Raw genomic sequence first — 13,195 nt, forward strand, 5'->3', positions numbered from 1 at the left:
GAAAATTCTAAACAACAATACAAAACCTTAGGAGATGTTCTTTTATTTATATTTAGGTTTTGTCTTCCAGGCAGCAATTAACTCCTACAATTAAAGTCACACCTGCTTGAAATGCCTTTCTACAGAGAATCTGATCTTCCAGGGAGGACTGAAGTTCCATGGGATAAAATGTCAATGGAATTATTTTTCTGTGAGAACCTTTCATGTCACAGTGTGGACTGGGCAAATAATCTGTGTAGTTTTGTCAATAATAGGTCTTTAGGGGAGATGTAACCTTCAGAATTGGGGGTGGGAATCCTAAAAATTTTGCTCTAGAGAAAAAGTGCCCTTGAAGATCTTTCCTCCAGTTTTCTCCCTAATGTAGCTCAAGAGAGCTTTCCAAAAAGCAGACATAACTGAAACTGGAAGTAAGTTGACCTAACACCTTCACTAATAAAAAGCTTACTTGATCTTTAGAAGTTTCACTGACAGGAACTCTTTCAGTCATGTTCTTGCTTTGTGATCTCTACTTCCTCTTTTAATTGTCTTTCTGCTGAACAAAAAGGCATAGGACATAAACTAAAGATTAATAAATATAGTATCCAATGGATACAAATTATAAGGTGAAGAGAAGTAGTAGATTGGCACATTACATGTCATTTGGAATCATAATTTCATTGCATGGGCCTGTTTGATTTCTTTTAGGCTTGGGAAACTAAGATGGAGTTTGAGGGAGGATGGAGGCAAAGAGAAATGAAGTAAATGCCCATCTATTCTCTCACTGAAACCTCACAGCAACCCTGTTCGGTTTGTACTATTATCCATTTTACAGACCGGGAAACTTTAAGACACAGATGGTGTTAGAGCTGGAGTTTGAAGGGAGATCTAACTCCAAAATGATGCTTGATGCGTATGTGGGCCAGGGATCATTTCTTTTTAGTATTGGATAATATCAAGTAGCCAGCCCAGAGGCATGATGGGCTGACCAGAGTGTTTCATAGATTTGTCCTTACTGTCCCTTTCAAACCTCAGAGCTTAAACTACTCCCCATTCTCTAGTCCCACCCACCCCATCCTCCAATGTGGTCACCTATAACAGGGCAAATTGTTAGCTGGTTGGAGAATATTTTTGTACTGCAGAATTAAGGAAGAGGAGGGAAGCAATGTGTCCCAGAGCAGAGGGGGAAAATCCCTCTTTTGATGAAACATCCTGTGTGGCCACTTAGAAGCTTGGATTTCCCCAAAGTGAGGTTAGGCAGCATGCTGTTGCTTTCACATGGCTTCGGTTCAAAATCACACCTGCTGTGGCCTTTTGTAAAATTTACCTATATATGGCCCACACAAAGCCACAAACAGAACTCAAAATAGCATTGACCTCTGAGATGTTCAACAAAGAGACATAGCATTGTTTTTATGAATTAAGTGCATGGGATATGCCACAAGGAGGAAGTGAACCCTATTAGCTTAAACATGCATATCCTTTCCATACTGAAAGATTAATTTTGATGACTGAGGTTAATAATATGGTTATTTGTGTTCAGATATGAAATGTAACTTGACAAATTGGGAAAGCAGGTGCTTGATTGATGCACCATGCCTGAGATCCATGAGTCATGTCACTGATTTACAAGCTGTGCTTACCACGAAAATGAAAGCCAGAGCCAACTGTATGTCATACAATTTATGCCATTCACTGAAATTATAGATAATTTCAGTCTGTGCATTTGTGAAATGGTTTATGCCATTTTTGCTTTAAACATCTTTTGAACTTGGTATTTCTAACTTGTCTAAATAATATTATCATCCATAATAACCATTACCAATCCATTATGAGCCTTCATGAAAGTACATACGGCTTTTAGACTTAATCCATGAAATAAAGTCGTCTAACTTCTGCTTACATCTTTGATAAACAGTAGAGTTCTTACAGATATTAATATTTCAGCTATGAAGGAAATAGGAACTTTTGCATTCTTCAAGGGCTAGAAATTACTCAAGAAAGCATTTCTTCAAATTCTGTTATTTTTTCCCCCATTGCTTCTATTCAACACCATGGGTCTGATTAATGTAGTCTGTGAGAGCATTGTGCTAAAGGCTCAGGGGACATCAGTTAAACTAATCCTTTCAGTGTATTGAGAATTTGTCCTATTAGACTGTGGTGAGATTAGGTGAGAGAATATAAACAGATCAGTACAAATTCAGTCTTTAATGCTAGGAAATGTAGCTCAGACCACACTCAACATTGATACAAGGTCAACAATGTCATCTCCCCATACAAAGACTGGTGATATCCATGCAAAAACACCTTAGGGATACCTGTTCTCTTCCATCATTTACAGCTTTCTGCTTACTCATGGACAAGTAATCCTACCAGACAGAACTCCCTGACTCTGGTTTCCATAGGCTCTGCCTCTCCAAGAGGCTGTGGGATTTCTCAAGTCAAATACCAAATGGAGTATAGCCTGTGATAGTTGGTATCACACCCAAAATATTTCCTCTTGCTCTGTATTTCCCTCTCTCCCCCAAACTGCCATCCTCTTTGAAGCTTTTCAATTATACACCCTAATTTTACATTTTCTCTTTAGTCACTAAATAATGACAAACGTAGTGAACAACAAATTTTGTTCATGGGTTTAGACCCTCTTTTTAAATCATTTCCCCCCATTTCAGTAATGAGAGCCCTTTAGTTAATATCACTCACCTTTTCCCCAATCTGAAATCCTTGTTGTTGTTGTTTTTTTTTTTTTTTTTTTTTTACAAAACAAGAACCAAACTTTTTGTATTAAATCTCAAGCTCATTTGTCCTTAACAGGGTCAGAGCCATAAACCTTAATCCTAGGCCATAAATCTCCAAAGGAAGAATTTCTGGAATCTGACTCTCTCCTATCCATTCTTTATGCCTAATGATAACACTGTTGTGATTGAAACATTTAAATGGATCTTTGTTTCCTGAGGATAGTATATAAATTTTTTTAAATGCCTTGTGAAAAGCCTTAATGACCTGGATTCTTGCTTTCCAGTTCAGCTTTATTTTCCCTGTTTTAATTTTACTTAAAAAAAATTTAATGTTACTTCAGTCCTCCAGATATTGGATTATTTGCCTCATTGGCCTAGGCTTCTTATCCTCATCTTCCCTAACTCACTAATTTACTCATCCTTCACCTCTTAATTGAGATTACTCTTCTACTGGGAAGCCTTCACCGATCCCCTGTAGTCAGCTATGGGACCCTCTTATGTGCAGTCTATACCTTCACCTATCATGTATACATGTATCCCAGTGATTAGGACTGCCTGGTTACCTGTCAATATTCCTTCCTCTCCTGAAAGCACTGCATCGGATACTGTCTGGTCTGTAATAGAAACTCTCAATGAACGCTAGTCAAGAGAACAAACCAAGGCTCTGTCGTGGACTGGGAAGGGATATGGATTCTTCTTCTTCTTTTTTTTTTTTTTAAGATTTTATTTATTTATTCATAGAGATGCAGAGAGAGAGAGAGGCAGAGACACAGGCAGAGGGAGAAGCAAGCTCCATGCAGAGAGCCTGATGTGGGACTCGACCCAGGGTCTCTAGGATCACGCCCTGGGCTGCAGGCAGCGCTAAACCGCTGGGCCACTGGGGCTGCCTGGGATACGAGATTCTGATGTCCCTGTCACCATTTTGCATAGGTGGTTGCTACCTGAAAGTTCTGTCTTCATGCTGGTATCAGATTGATTGTTTTAAAAATAATTCAATGTTGCTGATACGTGCAATTTTAAGCCAAAAACAGCACTCTAAGAGTCATTAATTTTTTTTTGGTACCACCAAGTTAATGCATTTAGCATTTTCTAATCTATAAAGACTTATAACCTCTGCTCCTTATTACTTAAATAGGGAGTCACCTGTCTACTACTTATCTAACCCAGACAGTTGTTGAATTCTTGCATTTTTCCCTCAAATAGAAACCTAGACGAATCTCCTTTATTTTACAATCAAGCTAAAAGGAAAACAGAGTAAGAGAGAAGAGTGATTTGAGAATAGAATTATGTATTTACAGTTATCAAGGCTTATGGACGCTGGAAGAGTAAACTAAAATTATAGATAGCAAGCTGTGGAGTTTGGCCTGACTTCACAGGGAGTTTTAGTATGTTCTTATGCCAATGTCTGCTACTCAAGGTCAATAAGAAAAGTTTAATCTTCTTACAGAATAGAGCTGAGTCACTTACAGAATATTGGTGTACTCGGCTGGGTGTGATGATTCTCTCAAGAGATGATGCTACCCAAATTGAGCTTTGCTAGAGTCTTGCCTAGAAATAGACTGATTTATTTACTGGCTCACAAAGACAAGGGGCTCTAACATCAGTGACATGTGAAAATAAAATGATTTATTTATCCTAATACCACTGGTGAATGCGTCTCAGCACATTTAAGTATTCATCTGAGGCTCTCTGTAAGCAGAATGAATGAGGAGCAATTTACTTTATGTGAATAGGAAATATCAAGGTGATATTGATCACTTTTTTACTTCCTTTTTTCTTTAGAAGATTTATAAGAAGGATCTTTTCAGGTTCCCAAAGGTAATTTTTAGAATTGTTACACTTTTTTTAAGAAATCTTTCCCCAAATTATTATTTCTTAATTTATTCTTTATGGAGTAGTTTACACTATAGGGATGCTACTTAATAGATAGAATTCTATCATTTCAATAAGTAATCCAGGAAAAATGTAGCATAAACTTTGAGAAAAAGAGAAATAATGGCAAAAAAAGCATGTGGCATACAGTTAAACTTTGTTCCCTTAAATTTTGGTCTTGCTTGTAGACTTTTAGTAGTATATGAAACATCTTTTAAAATTTTCAGAATCTCAAAACTACTAAGAAGGGATATCATTTTAGTGGAAAAGAGCCATATGGTTTCTGGGAAGGACTATACTGAAAGGAGTAAGTTTAATTAGAAGCAGGAAAGATTTGGTTACATACAGTGAGAGCCAACAAAATATGCTCCAACCTAAGGGTTGGAGAGTTCCAGGAGAAGGCAAGGAGGAACTTTCCTGGAATATTTTATGTCCTAAATAGCCTGGATGGATTCCCTTGTCCCCTTCCAGACCTATCACCTGGGAAGGACGCATACCAGTAGGATGTAATTCATAGGAGAGCTTGGGTCATAAAAATGAAGTGAGCTCTGAGTGCAGGCATAGACCTATTTTACCCCAGAGTTTCATCTCTATAATTTAATTTTTTGTCCTTGAACCATGTCTTTACACACAGCAGAAGTGTGTGCCAAGTTGTGAATAAACAGTCCTTTGGTCAGGACCCAAAGGGGAGAGTGGGAGGCCTGGAGGCCCCACTGCCTCCTCTCTACCCTGGATGCTGGCAGAACTCTCCTCCAGGGCCCCAGGCCTCACTTCTGGGAGAGAAAGGCAGACCCGAAGTGGGTAGAGGTGGCCCCCCGGCTCTGAGAACCCTGGAAACATGCACTGGAAACACAGAAGTACTCTTGGAAGAGGAAGAGCCAGCTCCCTCCTTGGTTATCAAGCTGTCCGGCCAGATACGTACTGTGCACACGGGGCGGGCAGGAAGCCATACTCACCCAGGACCTGGCGTTTTTTCACATGCAACCCTTCCGTGGGCAACAGGGCCCTACTCAGTACTTTTTCGGAAGGAAGAAGGTGTGCCTATTTTAGCTTTAAGCTAACATAGGCATTTCCTCTCATATTACAAAAAAGCAGACCTGGTTCATTTTTGAGAATGTAATAATCAAGACTCAGACTGGGGAAAAAAATCTGCCTCAGCTAGGATTAAAAGAGAATTTTAAATCTACATAGAAATAATTCATTTAGGGGCACCTGAGTGCCTCAGTCAGTTAAGCATCTGTCTTTGGCTCAGGTCATAATCCTGGGGTTCTGGGATGGAGCTCTGCATTGGGGGAGGCCTGCTTCTCCCTCTGCGGCTCCCCCTACTGTGTCCTCTCTCTCACCCACTCTCTCTTTCAAATAAATAAATAAAATCTTTAAAAAAGAGAAAGAATTCATTTAAATTGATGAACATGAACACAAAATTGCAACAGATAAAGAAGCAAGGATAGAATGAAATAATTCCCATGACGAATTACAAGTCATAAATCTAAAAATGGAAAAGAATTCCTTAAATTTTTGGTAATCAAAGAAATGCATATCACATCACTGAAGTATTATTTAATTAAAGTAACAAAAATTAAAACATGCCACTACTTTCAAGAGATGATGTGCTAATGAAGGAACTTTGTTCATATAATGCTGGATTGACTCAACTCTTTCTAAATTGGTCTCAGAAGTATTTTGACAAGCACCATAATTATCTTCAAACTCTATTACTAGGGACTTAGACTAAAGTTTGATTTATCTCAAGGTTATTCAAATTGAGGGGAAAAATCACTTGCAGCCTTATCAAAAAGAGAAAAAAAATAATAAAAATGAAAGTACTACAGTAGGTAGATGGTTACATAGAATGACATCAATTTGATATGATGTTAACCATAATGATAGTTATTAAACTTATGTTACAACATATACATATTTCCAATGAATGCTAAGTGAGAAAAAGGCAGCTTCACTGTCACAGATTCATTATAATACCAATCGGGTATAAGATAAGTGCACGTGGGAAAAAACTGAGAGAGAACATGTACCAAAACATAGTTGGTATATAAAGAAAATGGAGTTATTTTTATTTACTTATTTTACAATTTCATTTATTTATTCATGAAAGACAGAGAGAGAGAGAGAGAGGCAGAGACATAGGCAGAGAAAGAGGCAGGCTCCCTGTGGGGAGCCTGATGCAGGACTTGATCCCAGTACTCCTGGATCACACCCTGAGCCGAAGGCAAACGCTCAACCACTGAGCCACCCAGGCATCCCTGGAATTATTATTATTTTTAAAGATCTTATTTATTTATTCATGAGAGACACACAGAGAGAGGCAGAGACACAGGCAGAGGGACAAGCAGGCTCCATGCAGGGAGCCTGATGTGGGAATCTATCCCAAGACTCTGGGATCACGCCCTGAGCTGAAGGCAGGCGCTCCACCACTGAGCCACCCAGGTGCTCATGTAATTATTTTTAAACATCTCAGTAGTGCTGCTGCAATAATTCTTACCTGAATTTTGAAAATCATGAGGAAAAGTTAGAAAAGATGTGGACTGATATTAAAAGGCATAAAGTCTAAAAATGGATATTTTGGTCAGGCAATAGCTCTTAGTAGAAGTTATAGGATGACGAGGCAATCTTCCCTCTGGATTTTAGCCAAAGAGAATTACTTGAATTGGAAGTCACTTAGGACATTTCAAATTACTGTAGGACAAAAGGAAAAAAATATTGAAAGCTTCAAAGTGAAACCAACAGCATTTCCTCTATTTTATATACCCCTGCCTGAAATAAACATTTTTAAGAATGCTGCCTTTTTAGTGAAAAGAATTCCAAGGTTTTTTTGGGAGGTAAAACTATCTTCTAATTCTGCCTCAGTATTAGAATAATAATTTCAGATATATAATGGAAATAGTATTTAGGGATTTTTCACTATCCTAAGAGGGCAGCTTACTGAGTCATTTTTAATGTTTTCCAAGACATATTATTATTTATTATTATTATTTTAATGAGGAAAACTTGGACATGTGATGAATGTTTTGCTTAAAACTGATTAACTTGTTTAAAAGTCTTTCCAGCTTTTATTACAATTGCCAATTCATAATATTTCAAATGCTTTTTATGTTTTGTTTTCTAAAGATTTACTTGTTTACTTTGAGAAAGAGGGAGAGAGTGCACAGTGGGAGGGACAGAGGGAGAAGGAGAGAGAATCTGAGGCAGACTCCACTGGGAGAGCAGAGCCCCATGCGGGGCTCTATCTCAGGACTCTGAGATTGCAATGTGAGCTCAAACCAAGAGTCCAGCACTTAAACATGTGCGCCACCCAGGTGCTCCTGTTTGTGTATTTGTTTTTTTTTTTTTTTTATTTGTTTGTTTTTTAAGAGCTCCACGTATTTTCTCATTTGCTCCCCATCCTCTCATCAGTCCTGCGAGTTGAGCAGCACTATTTCCTTCTTCGCGGCTTGCAAGTGAGCCTCAAACGGGAAAAAAAAAAACCATGCAAACATGTCTAAGGTCATGTGACCTGCCAGAGGCAGAGATGGATGGAGAACTCAGGATTTCTGGATAGAAAGAATGTCATCTATTCCATCAGATTCTAAATATACAGACAAAAAAAAGGGGAGGGGTGTGGGAGGCATTTTTTTGTCCCCTCTGCCCCTTAGTAGTCTCATCTTTTGTTTTATGGGATGAGTGTTTTCCCAAGGATTACATGGCTTAACATTTGGTGCAGAACAAGGACCATTATGAGTGTTAAGCCTAGAAATCACCACACATCCTTCAGAGACCATGTCATGCCAAGAGCAGAAAACTGGGGGAAGAGGGCAATAGAAGCACTATTATTTTATTCTCTATAAGCCTTCATAAAAAAAAAACATTTTTACTATGTAAATTGAAAGAAACCAGAAATCTATAAAGCCATCTGGATAATTTAAGTATATTTTCTATAGCCTCCTCTTAAGAGGGATCAGGAAAACTCAAGGAGATATGAAAGTAAGTCAGCATGGAAACTATTGCTCAGCTGACCACTTTATTATACCCAGCTTCCTGGGCTTCAAAGAAACTGCTCAACAATTTTGAGAGGAAATATAATGGTAACAGTGCACCTCTTGGGCTGTGGTAGCCTACAGATGGAGGTAAGCTACCTCAACCACTGAACAAGCCTCCTGGGGCAGACTCTCTCCCCAGTAGAACTGTGTAAAGTCTACTTAATTAAAAGTGCTTTCTATTTCTGTCTTTGGTGAGTTTCTGAGGAGGAAGAAGAGGCAATGACATTCTATTTCCTCACAGCACAGACTCAGTGTTCATTCTTGTGTTTGTAGTAATTTGTTAATAACTTCTCCAAGTCTGATGGCTCCTTTTGGAGGATTGACTTCACTAGGGCCCTAAAAACAGGCCATGGTGCCCTGGCTTCAGCTGTTGGTCACTGACTGGGCACCTTACGAGCTGCCTTCAGTTGGAAGACAGAGGAGGCTGAGGAAATCCTCACTCCGCCAAATCTATCCCATATGAGAGGGCAAGCTTAATGAGACTCAGCTGTGAGCCCTGGCCATGTAGTACCTCTGGAATGCATGGGATTTCCAGCCAGCCTGGGCTGCAGAGTTTTTTGTCCTTACTCTCTCTTTTTCATGTTTAAAAAACTTGCATGAACAAAATTTCAATTTTAGCTAATAAAGGCAAAGAGAAAAAAAGAACACATTAACTTTACAGCATGTACACAGGCCTGGAGGAGATAGGAAACTGAACATACGTTAGATCTGATGACTGTGGGAACCATAGAGAATAAGTGGACACACATAAAGACATCATACAGGGCAGGGCAACATAATGGACAGGAATATAAGCAAGGGGCTGTGGAAGCAAAAAAATCACGCATTTTCCATTTTCCTCCAGGAGCCTTTCTTTGTAGTGATAGAATGGTCTTACGATGTGAAACCATCTTTGTGACAGTGCCTGACTTTCAACCCATAGGATTGAGTTGTAACTGTATACTTTCTACAAGTGTGTCTCCTGGTAGGCATGGTATTTTCCCTAAACCCATGGGTAATATATTAATATGGTCTTGAAAAACTCAACCAGTATAGACAAAGCTGAAGTCCTTCTTGACTACTTTTCTCCCACTGATTCTAATCCTCGGAAGGGGGTAATCACCATTTTAGTTCAGTGAATATACTTTCAGATCTTTTCACTTGCATTTATATACAAACATGTGTGCACACAAACATTCATGGATACATACACAGACATTGAAAGAAAAATATGAAGTTAAAAAATAAATGTGACGCTAATGCTACATGCATATGTATATTCACCTTCAACTTGGTTTTCTAACTTAAAATAACTTCAGATAGATCAGTACCTATGGAGATCATTTTTAACTGCTGCATACTGTTCTACAACATGGAGGTACCATAATCAATAATGAGTTTACAGTTTTATTACTCATAGATATTCCCTCCATCCCCTCCATTTTTTTTTTACCATCTCCAATATCACAATGGATGTCATTGTACCCATCCTTAGTATAACATAAGCAAGTATGTAGTGAGCGAAGATGGGAACACATAGATTTGCTAAATTAAAAGGTATGAGATTTAAAAATTTTTAATAAAGGTACATTGCCAAAAAACTTCTACTAGCAGCATTTTGGCCCATGTTTTTACCAATATCAATCTTTTAACCCTTTGACAATCTGATGGATTCAAAGCAAATACAATTTCATTGTTTCATTTTGCAGTTTCTTGGCCGTGGCATAAGTGCTTAAAAGTTTTTAATTTCCATCTTTCATTTTCTATGTAAACCCAGAGTTAATAGCAGGGTGTTTGTGGAGTCTAGGTGAAAGGATTGGCCAGGGATGGCAATTGGCTCTCATTTTGCTGTTAGTTTCTAATTTTACCAAATTGTAATCAGCTCATGTGGCCTGTGTGATTCCTGCTTTTTGGAATTTGATGAGATATGCTTCATGATCTAATTCTTGGTCCATTTATGTAATTGTTCCATGTATGTGTAAAATAATGTGTTTTCTTTGTTTATTAGATACAAATTTCTACATAAATCATATTTGGTTAATTGTTTTATTAAAATCCTCTACTCTTACATATTTTTAGTCTTCTCAAAAGATTTTAGAAGTATAATAAAAATTTTCCTCTATGACATGAATCAACTAATTTTCTTTGTATTCTATTAGTGGTAATTTTAAAGACCTCTACATTGTGTTGTTAAGTACAAAAAGGTTTGTGATTATTTTTTTAAAGATTTATTTATTTATTGTTTGTGAGATAGCGAGAGAGAGCAAGTGGAGGTAGGGGCAGAGGGAGAGGGAGAATCTCAAGCAGACTCCCCACCAAGCACAGAGCCTGATGTGGGGCTTGATCTCACAACTCTGAGATCAGGACCCTGAGATCATGACCTGAGTAGAAATCAAGAATCACATGCTTAGCCACCTAAGCCACCTGGGTGCCCCTGAAATGTATTGTTTTTTAAAGTCAGAACTCACCCCCTCCTATATTCTTAAAGGACTAACACTCTATTTGCTCTCTTATTTTATTTAAAACATTCTTACCTCATTTCTACGTTTTATCTTTTCAGGTCAGGTACAGAGTTTATTTTCATTTATAGGTGATCAAACTCCCACTGTAGGATTTCAGACTAAAAAGAGCTTTGGAGTTGATTGGCCTCATCATATGTTTGAGAGATTCAGTGACTTGCTCAAGTTCATATGTTGACTTTGTGGCAGAGCTGGCATCAGAATGCAGGTTGCCTGACTCCAGCACACTATTTATACATAGGTTTACATTTACAAAATGTTTTAAAATCCCATCTCATCCTCAAATTACTAAAAAACCTCAGGAAAGACTAGATGGCAAACATGAATAATCTCAATTTTCATAGGAGGGAACACTGAAAGAGAAGGATGAATTAACGATTTGCTTAAAATTATCCACATTAGGAGTTGTCGGAGGAAAAACTTTGAGTCTTTACTACTAGGCCTGTGTATCTAACAGCCTCTGCATCTTCTCATCACACAAGGCTACTTCCTGAAAGGACAGAGGTGCCTTTGTCAAGGAACTATCTCATGATTTAATCCCAGTAGGAATACAAAATATAGATTCGTGGTTAAATGGCTAACATATTAAGTGTCTTCTTGATTTGTGGTGACCTTAAGAAAAAACTCAGCAAAGTCAGATCCAGTTATCCATTGTAAATTATAGAATCATTCACCTATTATTCCAGATAAAGTAAAAGGATGAATCACAGTGTTGCTTTAAATTCCTCCCAGCTCTTTGTTTATTGTTTCCTCTTATATAAAATTCCATTTATTCATTAATCTATCCCTAGCTCTTAACAAATGGGGCATATACCAGGCCCTCAAGTAAACATTTAGTACTAGGCCTTTGTGCTCTGTGTAGGATTTCTAGAGCCCTCTTTCTACCTCTAAGTTATGAATAGTCCTTTAGACGTTAAGGATTTGGCAAATTCGTTTGCACTCTTAGAGTTTAAGAGTCTGCAAACTAAGGCTGGCAGACCAGCCACATGTTTTTGTAAATAAAAACTTTTATTTGAGCACAGTCGGGCCCATTCATTATATATTATCTATGGCTGCTTTCCCTACAGGGCAGAGCTGAACAGAAATGACAGAGACTTAATGGCCTACTAAGCCTAAGACATTTACTAACTGGTCCTTTGCAGAAAAAGTTTGCCAATCCTTGCATTTAGGATCTGTTTACTGCCTTTTATGATCAATCTGGAGTTGAGCCAGTGTCTAGCTAAACAGCAAATGGCACCATGACAAATGTTCATAGATCAGCCAAGTGCTAACCTAGTCAAGGAAGTCTAATTTAGTGTTACAGATCCACAGGCTTAGCTAATATGTAAATCAGCAAGCATAAGTAATAATGATGTCTATTTGCATGGCACTTTCTGGATTATGAAATAGTTTATATGTGTTATCTCATTTGACCTTTCTAGGAACCTTAGAAAGTAGGCAGGAAACAGATTCTAAGACATTGCATATCCTAAAGTTGAACTCAGATTCAAGCATTTTTAGCAGCTACAATGATTCCTTGATCTTTGGAAAACATTTCCTTCAGGAAAATAAAAAAAAAAAGCAGGGAAGAGTTATTAACATTTATCATCTTATAACGCACTGTTCTAAAATAATGTATTGGTAGATCATTTGCAATTAATTGTACTTTGTAATAACATCTGTCTTCCTAATTTGTGGTTTTGTGTCAATAGAATGATAATAAAAGTAACATAAGCATTTAATTTAATGGTTTAAAAAGTCAAAATAAATATAAGCCTAATTGAGTTATAAGTGAAAAATACAATCTTAAATTTTTGAAATTTTAGAACCTGCAAGATAAATCATTTATCTGGCTTTCTTAGATTAACAAAATTAAAAACAAAAACCAAAACTCTTGGTGGAACAGAGAAAAATAAGTCTTAAAAAATATGAGTATATATAAAAATATGAGTATTACATATGAAAATTGGTGAAATATGGTTTGGCATAGTGCTCTGTTGTGGGTCAAATCATATTGAGATAAGTATTTCAGTGAAGGCTACAAATCCATCAATGGCGGTTATGATATCTTTTTTTTGCATTATATAAGAACTGGTCA

The 13,195-nt window shown here is 37.6% G+C and overlaps 1 protein-coding gene across 1 annotated transcript in view; it reads right to left on the reverse strand.

The window, feature by feature from the left end:
- SGK1 (serum/glucocorticoid regulated kinase 1) overlaps window positions 1-13,195 on the reverse strand; it is a 109,858-nt gene that overhangs the window by 53,310 nt on the left and 43,353 nt on the right. The window lies entirely within an intron of this gene.

Source organism: Canis lupus, chromosome 1 (genome assembly GCF_048164855.1).
Source record: "Canis lupus baileyi chromosome 1, mCanLup2.hap1, whole genome shotgun sequence".
NCBI classification, from domain to species: Eukaryota; Metazoa; Chordata; class Mammalia; order Carnivora; family Canidae; genus Canis; species Canis lupus.